Genomic DNA, 13,485 nt, shown 5'->3' on the forward strand with positions numbered 1-13,485 from the left:
CTTTAGCAAAACAGTGAAAAATTGCCATTATTTCAATCCATGCTTATGCATATTTTTTTTCCTAAGCCATTGATGGTTAGAATACCTTCTCCAGTAGGCCACTCATACTTTAAGCTACATGTCTAGTACAGCACTGAAAGCAGCTCTATTATACATCATTTAGGGCTTTTCTATTTATTATTATGCAGTATTAGTTGTGCTTATTTTGCAAACTAAATAAACTGTGTTTGCATTTACATGCCAATTTTGCAAATGTAACTTGGAAATGGGAATAACAGTTTCTTTTTGTATTTTTTACCTTGACCCTGGTTGCAGAAGTTGAGAATTGGCAGATATTTCCATAGCTCAGTTGAAGCAATTCTCCAATCCGAAGTCTAAAGTACATATTTCAAAATAGTATGGATTATGCGTGAGCTAAAATGGATTGCGCTCCAGCCACTGCAACATTTCAGAGCCAGTTGAGCTACAATAATAAAAAGTGATAAAATGTATGTGTATCTGTCAAGTGAGCAGATCTAATTTAAGATACATGTGCAAGAAGAGATAAGCAAATTTTGTTCTGTTACTTTGGTTTAAGTCTTCTATTATTCCATTGATTTAAACTGAATTTCTGTGGACTTATTCCAATGTAGTTGTGATCACATTCAAGTCTGTGAAGCAAAACTCAGCGTTGACATGAATGATGGTCTAAATTACACTACCTGTTCTTTCGCAATGTATTTCTGATCAGCTGACACTTCATGTACTTCTTATTCACATTCTTACTCATGTCAACCCAGCCTATTGTCTAGCTCTCGTAACCATTTATTCCAGTCTGTATTTTACTAAACTTGACTTCAGGTGAGCGATTTCACTATCTTCTTTTATGTCATATCATGTGGTTCCACACTTCTGGCTGTAGAACAGCAAGAATTAACTGAGAGTTAAGAACATAAAGAATAATATATAAAAAAACTGTGAGATCTGTTTGTTTTTTAAAAAGCATATGCTGTGTCTTTAGAAACTATTTTGTCATATCCTTTGTTTAGATTAGATATGTGACTATAATATTTATTCCTAATGGAGAATATCATTGAAGCACTTTAATAGTTTCTTTGAGAAGTGTTTTGTTTTTTTTTTTTGTCAGCTTTCAGCCAGCAGTTTTTTGGACGGTATGGATTGCTCAGTGTATTTAAAAGCAAAGAAATGGAACTGCTCTTGGGAAGCTTTGGAATCCTGTTATTTACCATCATTATTATTATTATCAGATTAAATGCAGAGCTGTATGTAAAGATAAACTGTGCCTAGGCACCCTGTCCAACATAGCACTCTAAAGAAGGCTATTCTATTAATTACAAAATATATTGATCTCACTAGTAAGAGGAACAAGACCGATCAATCCTCCTCAGCAATGAAAAATCAGGCAGTCTAAAATGCTAGTATGACAACAATATATAGTTTGGGACCTAAAAAGTGCAATGACAATAACAATAAAATTCCCATTTATGGAGCACTTTGTCAAACAAATATCTCAAGGCACCATACAATAAAAACATAAGAAAATGAAATCAAACAGAGCCATACCTTGATTGAAGGGAAAATCATTGATCTTTATTCCTAAAAGTACAATGAAAAAAAACCCCACCTTCATCTCTGAGGTGAGGCATAAAAGTTAGAAAGCTTTAGAGTCCTGAAGAAAATGTCCTGGAGACAATTTCTTTTCTTGTCCATTCTAGACTTGTTACGGCACTACACAGAATTGAGTGCATGAAACAGTAGATTGAAGCATAGCTATCACCTTCTAGTCCAAAGGGTAATTCACAATTACAGAAATGATTTTCTAAAATATTTCTAGAAGTATTATCTGCCTTAAATTTGAGAAATGGTGTGAGAACTTAGGGCTAATCTGTTCCTTTATCTGATTTCTCTCCTTTTCTTTTTTGCAGCCCTCTGTAATTTCAGATTTATGCAGGCAAGTCTAATAAATTAATTTTGTATCAGTCACAGTACAGTCCCTCCTTTTTCTGCTCTCCTAGTTCCATGCTCCCTTCTATTGATGCCAGTATTCCTGTCTTGCATCGAGCTGCATGACATTTGATTATAACTATAAGCTCAAGTGCAAAGTGTTTTCTGCATTCTTCAAATGTAAATGTAGGCACCCCCAAAACTGTTAATCTTCTAGTTAGGTATGTTAGGTAAAGAGAGTGAAATATATATAAAAACAAACAAAGAAACCATTATTAATACTTAATTCCTTATATTTGGGATGGGAGAAAGTTTTACTCTTGTTTATTACCATTTACAATGATGTACATGTTACTTCCACGGGACTATACAGCTACTTATATATGTCAAATGTTTATGCTTACATTTTTGACCACTCCTCCATAAATCCAATGAGATAATAATAACAACAAGGAAAATGACTGTGAGAATAATTGCTTTTTTCCCTAATCCTTACTTTTCAGTTAATTTTCATTTTCAAGTTGAAAGCTCAACAGCTTATACAAGTGAACTAACAGATACAGATCTCAGATTCAGATCTCAGCACTGCTTTTAACAGTACTCTGAGACACTGTTACTGGAACACTGCTATGAGTTCCCTACTCTAATTGCTAGAATGTATATGCAACATCTTTCGGGAGAAAGAGCCCTGAATGAATTTCATTGTAATAATTTTATTATTTGGAGTCTGAAGTCTTGAATAGTGAATCTTTACTGAATATGGAATATGCTCTTTTTCATGTTTTTAAATGTGTAATTCTTTGCACTGGTTTTACTTGTTTCACTACCAAGGAAATAATTGGGCCATAATGTCCTGAAAAGAGTGTCAGAAACAAAAACCGATAGTATTTCTAAATGTAAGTTTAGATTTTTTTGCCAATAATTCCTGGTGGCTAGCATGAACTGTTCTGTCTTCACACTAAAGCCACTTTCTGGACATCTAAGTCTCAGTATCATTAATATATCTAGACAGCCTGGATACTGTTTTTCAAGTAGAACTCCAACCATACCCTGTATCTGTGGCTCAGAGCACTGAAATAGATATGTTGTAAGAAAAAGAGCTAGAATTAAGCTCTGAGGAAGATCTCTGGAGTGATAACAACCTGTTATGGAGCTTCCTACAATATCAAATAGAGACCATTAAGAAAACAGACACTGGCAGCTGAATTCATTCAAGTCCTTATATTTTATAAGAGTACTATATAGAGTGTTGCAGTGACCCCAAAGAATTATCTTCCTCTCAGATAACAAAAAGCATGGTTTGCTAACATAGAAACTGCTGAAATAGAAATCAAAGATTTCTTGGCTCAAGGCACATGTATGGCTTCATGAGCTTGAGCACTGTGAAGCGCAAGGAATGGACCAGGCAAAATGGGCAGCCCACTGCAGCTAGACACTGTCACAGGTCACACATAGGTTCTGATCATACAAAAATTTGTCAAAACAAAAACTGAATCAAGTGGTTTCTGAGGCTGAAGGTGAGATATTGCTTTACATCTCATCTGTAATGCCAGTGGAGCTGGAGAAGCCTACATACAATTGGGCTGCTGCAAGATTTCTCTGAGTCTGTCCCTCAAACGCAGCATGAGCAGTTGACTTTCTGCATGACCACTTCAACCTTGTAAATTTTTCATGTGACTGTTTCAACTCTGAAATGATTGAAAAATAAGTTGAGGGAGTCGTTGCTCGTTACCTAACAAAAAAATGGTAACCCTCCTTTCTATGCTCCATATCTATTGTCAATGATCAGATGCAATGAATAAGCAATAAGCTCAGGACAGCCACAGAAAATATCATTTTCCTTAGTTTCAGCTCTAATTAACTTTAGTCATGTATGTTTGAACATTTTATTATCTTTAGACATTTTTACTTATATGAACCAAAACGCTGCACAGTAAAGATGCCATGTGGAAGAAGCCATCTGCAAAGTCATCACCATTGATGAGTTTCATCAAACTGATCAATGTAAGTTGCAATAGCCCTACTTTTGTAAATTCTACATTAGCAGCACAGTTTGATCCTACAAATTGTTCTCTAGAAACGGAAGACGAAACATAGTCCAGAAATGGTAGGCAGTAATCTAGAAAAAAAGATCTTACCTCAATCAGGAGTGCATTTTAAATATTCCCCAGGGTAGAGACAGATCTGATGTTAAAACCTTTTGTTCAGCAATATAAGGCAAATGTTCATATAGAGAAGCATATTAATAGGTTTAATTTCTCCAAATTTAAAAATGTATTTCATTTCTCTAGGCATTTAATGGAAATCTACATAAAAGAAAAAATCAGACTTACTAAAGGTCATGATCAAGGATTTTCTTTCCTTATCAGGAAAGTTTAATCCTTAGCAATTAATTTTTAAAAGAAACTTTATTTATTTGTTTGTTTGTTTTAATCAAAGTATATTGCAAAATACTAATCATTGTGGTTTTGGACATGTTAGTGATAAGTTTCTGTATAGAAGTGTTTACATTTTATTTACTTTTGAAGTCAGCTGTAAAACAGAAAGAACCATTTTTGTGAATGTATTTTTCAGCAGCTACAGTCACTGAATTCATCTCATGTTCATTACCATTCATTAAATAACCATGCTAAGTCAGCATCAAGAAATTCTGTGCTGACCATATGTACTGATAATCTATAATTTTATCTCAGCTGTATTATAGAAATTATATCAGATCTTTCTTACATCTAATTCAAATGTACTGATATGAATAAAGACTTCCATTAACTTCAGTTATTTGTTATATTTCAGATCTCTGGAACCAATCTAGAGTTCTGCATTATTGCAAGAGTTTCAGTTTGACTAGGATAACTGGTAGGGCATACTTTGTGTCAAACATAATATGACAGTGTGCTTTCAGATTTCTGCAAAAGCAAGAATATCAAGATGTCCACCTTGACATCTTGGTTTTTTTTAGCAATGCCGGATCCAAAATATTGAGAGCAATAGCCATGCTGTGTAAGTGCAACCCTTTTTTTAATTTATACTGGAAAAACCAATGCTTCACCAGGGATAATCTTGCATAGTAAAATATACTTTGTCAAAGTTCATCTTGGGGCAGAATCTGTAAATTTTCAGTCCTACTTCACGTTCTTTTCATATACATCTGCAATTCATATAACTCCCTGTGGCTCATAGGTGGTCCTTGTAGGATCATCAAAAAAACAAATCAATTATGCCCCATTGAGTTTGATGCACTGTTTCTTTATACAGTCATTCATCTCCTACTGTGTAGTAATAAATTGGTGGAACATCAGAATCCATCTCTCCCTCCAGAAATAAAATAAAAAAAATAACAGATCTCAAGTTGCTCACATTTAGTGATAGCAGTATCAGTCTTCTTGTTTTGGACTCAAGATAGAGCATGTGCTATACTGTACATGTAATGGCGTAATCACAAGTGTTCTCCATTAATGACAGCTTAAATGTAAGAGTCTAAAACTTTCTGCCCTGAGAGACAGAGAGCTTGCATAGGTAGAATCTGAGATATCTTCATCTTAATAACTTTCTATTTTGTAACGAAAATATTCTTCACTAACTAGTTTTAATTAGGGGAAAAAAAATCCTGGTTTTAATTTCATTAATGTGCTCTTTTAGCACACCTCTTTTTGCAGAATAAGATATCTTTAACAACAGTGAAATGTATATATTCAGTGTTTATTATTAGATTTAGTACTGTTTTAATTGAGAGAGTTATTAAACATCAATCATATTGCAGCTAATAAATAAGAAGAATCATGGGAGCAAAAGCCCATGTGGCTCTTTAATACAAAAATATTTATTATGTGATGCTTTTAAATGATTTACAGGAACTGAACATTCAGTTCATTACTAAGGTACATATGGGAATAGTGAGATTGACAAAAGATGCATATTGTACATGAGGCTCTGCATTTAGATTTAAGTCTCACATGAAAATTATATCTCAAAATGATGTGAAGAATTGAATACAAGTCAACAAATTGATTACAATGTAATGAATTAGTTAAAAATTAATGAACTGACATTTTATTGTACAGTTGGATACAACATTTAAAGAGAGGATATTAAAGCAGTAGGTGCTGTGAAATACACAGACTTACGAAAACAGCTACTTCTAGTTTGGATTCTGAAGCCAGTGAGGACAGATTCTGTGGCATGGAGGTGGAGCAAGGAGAGCGGGAAATGTGAAGAAGTAGCCAAGAAAACTTTGAATTTACTAATAACTTTTGTAGCTTTAGCTAATGCCAGAAGGTGTCACCACTGACACCAGTACAGGAGGACCAATAAGGGGAAAGAAATCTGTAGAAAAGGCTGTGTGTAGAGAGGGAAAATGATGAAACCTAGCGGCCTGCAGTGGTGGGGTGGAAAAGATACATAATATGATAAAGCTTGGTAACTAGCATGTGTGATTGAAGAAACCAATGAAGAGATAACATTTGAAAGCTTTACAGCTTGGAAAGCTGTTAGCAAGCTGGTGTCCCCTTCATCATTTTTAATTTTACTTTTACTGCCCTTCATTTGCTTTGACGGGTTGATGTTGCCATGGTGCAGTTGAAATTGTCATAAAAGTGCTGTTACCCTTTCAAGATGGCTATTTTTTTCCTAGGGTTTATACCACATTTTATAGTTATGTCAGAAGGTTTACTTGGTTTATGAATTCTCTGAGCTCTGACACTGCTCTGAAAACTCTGGGTTGCAATTTAGCTTTTGCGTTTTAATTTGTGAGATTTAACAACCACTACACCAGTTTGTTACATCCCTACATAATTACAAAGCTCATTTAAAATACATCCTTTTGTTAATGAGGATAAAATTTAAGCTTGTCCCTCACCTCTTTGATCTCCTGTTTCTTTGAGAAAATAGAAACACTTTCTCACTCCAACTACGAGGTTCCTTTTTATACTTATTTTCCAACTTTCAAAAGTTTTATCTAATATAGGAAAATAATTTTAAAAGATACTTTTGCTCCTTAGGAAATATAATACCGTGTGGTCATAGAGATGCTTTTATACATGTAGTGGAAGTTGATTCATGTCAAATGTGATTTGGTCCCATGGTGCCTTTGTAATCAACTAACTTCCCTTTTGCCTACTCTGTAGCAATTCAGATTAGGGATCTATGAAGTGAAATGCCTGTCAGTGATGCTGTGATTTAAACTTTTTGCAAGATGTGTTATAATACCAATGTACATGTTTTGGTAAATCTGGAAGGCTGTTAGTCATTAAAAACTGTGTTATATGACCCTTACTCAATGTGAACAATAGCCTCACTTCATAATTTGTGTGGGACTTTGGGGAGGAAGAGGTTGGAAAGGGCAAGAGAGGAGTGAAATACAGCTCAGTATGATGAATGATTTCAGAGCTGGGCCCTGCTACATTAAAGTTTAGAAAAGTAGTTCATTGAAAATAAGTCCTGTAAGAGAAGCTGGTGTGATTCATCCATTCACTACCATTTTTTGCTATTGTTTTGAAAGAAAATGTGAATTTAGTAAGTGAACTGTAGCTGACTTTCATAGCAATATTGGTGTTAGAGGAAGGAAGGAAGGAAAGTTCCAGACACAGCTCTATTGACTTCATGTTTATTTCATTCTGCAGAGTTAGAAACAAAAATTTAAAACTCCATCTTTGCTATCATCTCTTCCAAAAAGGTCCTCTAGTAAGGTTCTGGAAAAGATACTAAACTGTGCGATTAAATGCAATCTGAACTAATCCAGAAATGAACTCATGTTCATGCAAACATAGCTTTGGAGTAATCAAAACTTTAGGCCTGCTCAGACTTTTCTTGTTCTAACTTCCAGAACTAAAGTAAAATTAAAAGAGTAAACAGCATTTAAATGTCAAATAGCAGCCAATAAGTGAATAGAACAATACCCAGGATCATCCCTACAAGTATTATCACGTGCATCGATTTCTTTAAGTACTTTGGTGAAACAGTGTATTGAAAGACAACAGTCAGGTATGATTTCATGATGTTTTGGGGAAAGTATACAGAAAATCTCAGATGTCTAGACCTCAGGAGATCTACACAATAGATCTCTATATACATAATATGTAGTCTAGATCTAAGAATAGCTATTACTACTGCCTTCCACAGCTTTGCTTTTATTTTCCACTTTTTATTTTTTTTATTTTTCACTATTTTGTGATATAGTGTACCAGCCAGTACAGTCATCCATATGCATAGCACAAGCACTATTTCCTCACATATAACTGAGTTATATCCCGTAAGTGATACAAGAATTGAGGTAGTTTTTCTGAATATGTTATATACTGAATAAGTTTGTAATTTGATTGACACTTTTAAACAATTGTCATTTCGAAGAAAGCTTATCTTAGAAATATGAAAGATTAGAAAATTGCATCTGTGTATATCAGTCATGTAACTATAGATCTGATCGGGTCATTTGAATAAGGAATATTCATTTGCTCCTATTTACATTTGTAATTCAGGGATAAGTGAAAGGGAAGTGAAAAACAAACACTTTTGATTCAAGGGTATAATGATAGTATCAGTTGTTGTATTTTTATTCTTCCTCCTAAATTAATGGATTAGTTTCCATCACTCTTAGCACAGTATTAAATAGCTCAATATTGTTATTTTATTTGAGTTGAATAACAATGTAAATGTCATCATAATCCTGATTTGTCCTTAAAACAGTATCATTTCGGTTTGGTCTCTTGTAAAATATTTTCCTCCTTAATTGCCTTTCCATTCAAAAAGAAGACTTACAATGGCTACCATGGCACAGCTGTAAAACAATTCATTGTATCAGTCACAGACTCTCATAATAAAGCACCTTAATAAGACCAAGTTCTGTACTTTGTGAAGGCACAAGATAAATTGAGTTCATAGTCCATTATTTGAACAAGGGTATCTGACTTATGGCAAATCTATCTGAAAGAGTATTGTAGAATTGTATTTTATCTTTAAGAAATGTGTTTTCTAAAAGTAAGATATTTACTTCTGTTGCAGTAAAGGATTTAAACAGAAGAAATCTTTCTAATGTTTGCTGAATCATGTGAGAATGATGAGGTAGTAAAGAGCCATACATCAAACAACTTAATATTTTATTTTATTTCAAGAGGGAAGGCTGAGTACAGAATGCCCAATGGTTTTGCCAAGAGTACATTCTCTCTTCCTTATTTACCAAGCTATATATACCGTGAGGAAAGTGGCAGACCCTCTTAAACTTTTTCTACTGCTGAAATTTACAGATGTGCACATTTACTTTTTCTTTTGTAACAAACATCAGAATGCCAGTGCCAGAGACTGCATTTTTCCAGCCCTGTTGAGCAGCTATGGTGTAAAGGAAAGGAAGACAGCTATATTTTTTCTGTAGCTACCTTATCAATTCATCCTCTTTATGTAGTGGAGAGCTGGAAATGGGTGTAAAGAGAAGTCTGGCTTTCTTCCTAAGCTTGTTTTTTGTTTCCTTGCTCTCCAACACAGGTAGGATTTATTTTGGTAGGCATTTTCTAATTAGGGGTCTTCTGAATCAGGCATTAAACAAACCAATACCAAGAACTCATTCTCAGTGTGCCTATGCGGCACCATCAGGCAATTACTGAGTTTTACTGGAGGAGATTCAGATTTACAGTTTTACATCTGAAAAATGCTATACTGCACAGAGATTTCCTATGCAAGTTCGTTTGGCTTTGGCTCAAATAACATAATCAGATTTAATCTTCCCATGTAAACACTTTCTTCTAATCTTAACCAGAAGCATCAAAATATTTATGTGTCAGCCAATGCTTTATTGATAGTTCCTGATCCACGAATAAGATACAGATAAGATTTGAGCTGGCCAGAGTTTCTCTTTATATAAAGTTTCTTAAGAGATGTTAAGAAATGAGATATTTTTGCTCCTACCGTACCATTTCCTTCATTTCAGTGCCTCAGGGTCTGTGCTTGTAATTTTAAACTTCTGTTTTATGAATAGAGCTTTTTCACTTAGAAATAATAGATTAGATAAGTTTGAGTGGGGAAAAAAGTGGTTATTATAAGACTGCGGCTCTCTACTGCTATGTTTTCTACTACTTTATTTCTGTGTATGATTTTACTTTCTCAGTACAGAGCAAATGAACTGTGCTCAGTCACTCATATTCTCTTCAATCCCAGTGAACAGGCAGCCTGTAGAATCATTGCAAAGTCATTGAGGTGAGGTTGAGACTGAGGAACAAGAGCAAGGTGAGCCATTAAACTGTGCTTGCAAATGTAGGGTTCTGTAACCATGAATGTTAACAGCAGTTGAGTTCAGTGGTACAGTTTCTCCTTGTCTTGGACAAAGACTGTCTACGTAGCCAGGTGGAGGTAATGGACCACTGAAGTCCTTCTGGTTAAAGCAGTTTAATTCAGAGCAATAGGTGTGATGCTGTAGGCATTTACAGTGATTATTAGAAAACCTGCACCAGAAGTGAGAGATGACAAAGTAAGGAGACCAAGGAAAGTGTTTATAGATGCTTGTCTGAGCAATTAATATTACGATTGGATGTCTCCCTGCTCTTTCTTGCTTGAATAAGGAATAGTTCAATTCTTTTTGAAATACTAGAAAACATGTTGTGCTGCTAGCACACCAGCAAAATTCTGTAGTGCTGTGATTGGCATGACATTACTACTGCAATTATTTTACAATAGTAAAAGTTTTGCTGATACCCCAAATCAAGGGTATGATTAAACACAAAATAAAATATATGCTATCATGATGGGAACGAAGGGAATATTATCTCTGGAAAAAATATTCTTGGGAAAAAAACACTGATGTTGATTTTCCAACAAAAAAAATTAAAAATATATATGTTTGCCATATTTATAATACAGATCTCATGCTTAAAAAGCATCCTGCTGACTTCACTTATATTGACAGAATGACTATCATAAATGTCAGGATCAGTAATCACAGCAACAGTTGAATGTAGATTCAGCTCTGCTAGAGCTATCCTTCTGTTCTATGTGCATGTGGATGTTCATACAGTGGGCCTCTAGTCCAGAGGCTTAAAAGCTGAAAATAATAGTACTAGGTAGACTTTTATATGTTTGTTTATCTAAGATACATGTTTCCTTGGGATAAGACAGTGATAGAAATTTGGGGAATGATCTGTATTCAGAGATAAGAATTATTGTATTTCATGATTTTACTAGGCTGTTCTGAATTGCAGCTGGGCCTGCCCAAACAGTAAATGCAAAGAAATTGTACTGTTTCATTTTTGAATCCAAAGCTGTCAGATTTCTGAGTCCTCAGATTGTAATTTTTGTTTCAGCTTTTCTTCCGTAACCTTAATTGTATTTTGAATTTTCCATGCCTGGCTTAACATCCAAGGTTTCCTAATATTGGAAGTTTGGGGATCTTGGGAGTGTGTTTCTGTTGAGGACCTTTTCTTGAAAGAAATTTATCACGCATAGCTGGGTGGACTCTGGTGCAGCTGAAGTGTCTGATACTGAAGCAAATGACATTGCTTGAAAATGATGGCCATGAAATGTAAGTACACTGCAAATCACTCAGCTGCAAAGTCTTGGAATAAAAGCACTGCGCAACTGATGTATGGACTGATGCTGCCATTTAATGTGGTTTCCCAGCAAACCTTTCATAAAATTCATGACTGTAGCTGACCTCTGTTACTGTGTTCCTCTTAAGGGAAAAAAAAATAGGCTATAATACAGCTCTCTAAGGCAGTGCACTGAAAAGTGATGTGAAGCAAGGTGAAAGGAATCATGTTCACTTCACCACAGACAGTAGAGGTGTGCCTGTAGTAAAACAGTTGATTAAATGTCACAGCATATTCGACAGCCTTCCAGGTTGACAAGGTTCTCTTCTGACTGGCTTCAAAGTAGGAGGCTGATTCAAATCCTATTACCTGTGAGAAGTCCAAAATTGCTTTACACTTACGGAAGTAAAAGCAAAATCTGCAGTCAGTTGCCACCAGCAAAAATACAGCTTCTTTATGTTTACAGCTTCTTTACAGTATTATTACTATAACATATGAAATGCGATGTTGCTTATACTGTTTGGTCTTTTATTAGATAAAGTTATTTGGCTTCTGGCTTTTGTGTGGCTGTGAGTGCGGATGTTTCCTGAAAGCAGCAGTTCTGGTCCATCCTAGAAAGTCTTAGCTTCTTGAGCTTCTGTATTACTTTTCATGTTCATTGTAGCTTAAAGACAGTTAACAGTTGCTGATGTTATATATTAAGTTAAAGAATGCCACAACAACCTGAATCAGAGGCTAAAGAACTGATGGTCATGTCTGAGTCATTTCCAAAGAGAGAGGAGAGGAGTGCAGTGGGGGCAAACAGCTAGAGGGACTCTGGTACCATGATAATATGGAAAGAAGAAAATTATATCTCAAACAAACAGATTTATCTAGATGGCACATTTAAAAGAGGAGACATGCTGAAGATGTCCTCGTTTTCCTCCTGTCTCTGTAAAATGGTAAATGCAAATCCAAATCCCATTCCTACTTTCGCATCTTTCAACTTCCTGCCTTCCTCAAAGGAAGCTCCTTTAGAATATGAGAGCTGAGAAGACATAATCTTTCATGTTGTAAGACGATTTGCTTATTTTATAAAAAGCAACTTGCCTCAAAGGAAAGTTATCAGTTACTAGTACACATTCTTCTTGTTATCACTAACTAAAAATAATTTAGCTCTTCCATTCCCTTAGATTGTTTTAGTAAACAAATATGTGCATAATGATTTTTTCCATGTGTTAATCTATACCAACCTGATGAAAGTATCTTGTGAATACAAACTGAGGAGACTGTGTCACTCTCAATCACCTGTGTGATTTTGATACCCACACTATCAGTAGAGCACGCCACAGTGTATTTGTTTGTTTAGGAGGTGATGAATTAGTTCCCAAAGTCTGTGGCAAAGTTAGGAGCAATTGCTTTCTTCTTCTTACCTCTGCATTCTCTCTCTTATTGCATATGTGTATGTGTGTACATAATGAGGGAGGGCGGGAAGAAGATGCAGGAAAGAGCCAGTTTCCTGAAATGTAATGAATGCATTTTCTTCTAGGGCTGTAGGGTTTGCCTACAGAACAAAGTGCCTGCACAATTTTTTGCAGATCAGCTACCAAAACTGCTTTCCCTGTTAATGATGTAGTAATTCACAATGGAAGCTGCAAGTCAGAGCTTCCACTGTTCCATCCCATTCCTAGCCCAAACAAGCTGTACAGTAATACAGTGCAATATTATAAAAAAAAAATTACAATATAATTACTTCATTTGATTCCTGTTTTCTCTGGGCTATATAGTCCTTGGCTGATGCTTTATTTACTCTGTAGTATTCTTGTTTTGTAGTTAATTTCTAGCTCTAAGGTCAATCTAAGTATGAGATGTTCCTTCCGGAGATGAATTGTGAATGGTAACAACTGGGCAGTGTAAATGTTGATATTTTCTTCTTTACTATTCTAAAAATCTAGCATAGAGAGAGAAATCAAATTCAGCTTAATCTCCCTAAATTCAGATTTTGAGTTTGATGTCATTACTTCGATGTCTCTCCAGGATTTTTTTTTCTTTTTCT

This window comes from Centrocercus urophasianus, unplaced genomic scaffold (genome assembly GCF_019232065.1).
Source record: "Centrocercus urophasianus isolate 14NV4802_14NV808 unplaced genomic scaffold, USGS_Curo_1.0 seq_17, whole genome shotgun sequence".
Taxonomy (NCBI): Eukaryota; Metazoa; Chordata; class Aves; order Galliformes; family Phasianidae; genus Centrocercus; species Centrocercus urophasianus.